The sequence below is a fragment of the Neovison vison genome, chromosome 13, assembly GCF_020171115.1.
Source record: "Neovison vison isolate M4711 chromosome 13, ASM_NN_V1, whole genome shotgun sequence".
NCBI classification, from domain to species: Eukaryota; Metazoa; Chordata; class Mammalia; order Carnivora; family Mustelidae; genus Neogale; species Neogale vison.
In genome coordinates this window covers 145156665-145159553 of record NC_058103.1, presented here as the reverse complement: position 1 = coordinate 145159553, position 2889 = coordinate 145156665, and the positions used below count along the sequence as shown (strand labels likewise).

The 2889-nt window shown below is 51.1% G+C and overlaps 1 pseudogene; it reads left to right on the top strand.

Annotated features, from left to right (window-relative positions):
* The first annotated feature begins 930 nt into the window (after positions 1 to 930).
* On the top strand, positions 931 to 1049 carry LOC122894953 (annotated as a pseudogene).
* The last annotated feature ends 1840 nt before the right edge of the window (positions 1050 to 2889 follow it).

Here is a 2889-nt window from a genome sequence, read left to right as displayed (position 1 = left end):
TCCAACCTGTTTGAATCTGGAAAATGCCTGACTGTGTGAATGTATCTCTATGGTTCCACCACTTCCACTATGGAGTCTGAATGGACTGCACCGTAAATCTTGCAGGGCTTCATATGGCATAACGGTCATCTACTCCATGGAGTAGCCCGGTCCAGGGTTTATACAGACAGACCTTAGATAAGACGCTCCTAAGTTCCCACGAGGGACACGAGCAGGACAGCATCCAGGGACAGCCCTGCTCCAATGGCAGAGCAGACCACAGCTGTTCTCTCTGGGCTCCTCCACCCAGAATCTGGGAGATGGAACAGGGGAAATTCTGTGCAATGAATTTGGACTCTGCTTAGCACCTCTGTGTTGGCTCTCAGACCTAGAAAAACAAGAGCCTGCGGGTCCACTTTGAGTCTAGGAAGCCATCTTCCAAGAGGAAGAAAACTCTCTGAAGCTCCATGAGCTGCTCGTCCCTCTTCTCTGATGTCTGGACTCGATGGGTCACATGAGGGCCCATGGGAGGAGCTCTGGAGTCAAGGCTTCAAATCTTGGCCATCGGAGGCTGCCAGGGACCTGTCCTGATTGACACACGTGAAGCTGCTGGCACGTTTCTGAATATGCTGGCTCTCTGCAGCCTCTGCATCTTTGAACGACATGTCCATCTGCCTGAAACATCATTCTGTTCCAAGCACTTAGAAACCCTCCACTACCTCCTCCTTTGTACAGAATGGGTATGACCACAAGGCATCAGTAGCCCAAGAAGGCTGGGGACCAACGTAACTGTGAACGAGAGAGATATGGTAGCTAACCAAGCCTGGACAGATTAAGGTAACAGTAGGGTATGAGAAAGTTCAGCTTCCTCCAGCAAGGGGAGGATGGTTCCATGTTATATAGGGTGTCACGTACACTCATCTGAGAATATCGGGTAAGAACCTTATGATTGTCTACGGCCATACCACCCTGAAGGCGCCAGATCTCATCTGATCTCGGAAGCTAAGAAGGGTCGGGCCTGGTTAGTACTTGGATGGATGACTGCCAGGGAATACCGGTTGCTTTTGCTTTGATCTCCAAGAGGGAATTTCTTGGGAAGGTGGGCTACTGCAGGCTATGGATGCTGCCTTCACGGAGATGGCACAACCTCTCTACGAACTGGCTAAGGAAGGACTCACTATGGTAGAGTGTGGACAGCTGAGGCAGAAGGAGCATTTCGGGAATTACAAAGAGCCTTACTGTGTGCCCCAGCATTGGTCATCCCAGATGTTACCAAGCCCTTCCACTTGTATGTGGATGAAAAGGCAGGGCTGACTAAAGAAGTTTTGACTCAGACTCTAGGGCATGGTGAAGGCCAGGACTCCTCGTTATATCCTTCCCTGTTTGCCAGCCCCCAGCGGATGCACTCCTGCTCCAAGGCTTCCCTAAGGTTCCCTAAGATGACAGGACCCCTCCCTCCCTTTAGCTGGTCAAAACCACATGCCTCCGAGTGTCATCTCCTGCAGCTAGGCCCCGTCTGGATCAACCCTTGTCAATTTTAAGCAACCCTGATGTCCTGGTATCTCCCATGACAACAGACACAGAGACCAGAGCGCGCACACAATAGGGCCTTTTAATATGGCAGGTGTTTAATGCACGTTTGTTGGAGTCATTAGGATGAATGCATCAAAGAACCAAGGGGGTAATCATGCCTCTGGGACCGCATCCACTGTCCTCCAGCAACTCCTACAAATGTAGGAATCTGATGTGGGAAGAATGGGTTTTACTGGTGGAACAGACATCCCTGGAGTCCTTAAACGGCACATCTATGTGTGAAGCCAAAGCCAAGGGGGTCTAGGATTGTAGGAATCACGGGCAGCCTGACCCTGGAGAAACTTGTGCTGTCCCCCAGACCCCCCTTTGTCCTTTCACACACACACACACACACACACACACACACACACACACACACACACCGTGCCAAGCTGATGTGGGAGACCCCGGGCTGACAGGGGCTGGCAAAGCAAAGTCACAGCCTGGGTGTGCTGGAACCAGCTGAGCTGGGTCCCAGCCCTAGACTGTCATTGTCAGAAGGGGACGGAGAGAATCCTCCATGGGAGGAAGGAGGCTTGCTGTGTCAGCAAGAGCTGTTTAAATAGATTTTCTTGCTGGCAGGGTGCTAATGAGGTGCTAACACCGGGGAGGGAGGCAGGCGGGGCTTTCTGGGAGAAGGAGCAGATCTGAACAAGGCTTCCAAGGAGCTGCTTAGAAGGCAGCCCTGCCCACCTGCCCTGAGTGGATGCGAGGGCCCCTCTTTGGGAGCTGAAGGGAAGGACAGCTCAGACGTTCTGAGAAAAGATTCTCTTGTTCTCCCTCTCACTGTTTTAAACCATCCTCCTCCTCATCTTCTAGAAGGCAAAGTGCTAACTACTGTGCTCCAGGCCAAGTTCCTTCTTAGAGTCTGCCTGCACACAGAAGCAGGCTTGCCTCATATCACAGAGGTGGGCTCTGGGACCCGGTTTTCCCTAAGGGGGGGCTCCCCTTCCTGGGCTCCCACTCCTTCCTTGCCAGGGAACACTGCAAAGGGCATACATTCATAGCTCCTTCCAGCAGCATTGAACTTTATTTTTTATTTTTTTTTAAACGTATCTTAAAATTTCTCTTCTGGAAAGCTAGCAAATACTCGGTTTGTGTCTCTCGACTTTAAGGACAAAAAGAGTTGGCATCTATTAGATCAAGCCATATGAAAGCCTCATTTTTTTGTGGGTCAGAAACAATTTTATATAGGCAGTGTCACATAGTTCAAACTAATCCATCTGTCTGGACTTGGGCATTATTACAAAGGCTGGAACTCAAAACGCTGGGCGTTCTCAGGACGGTGTCTTCGGGCGATGGCTGGCAGACTCACAGGGACGCACTGCGGGGAGGGCA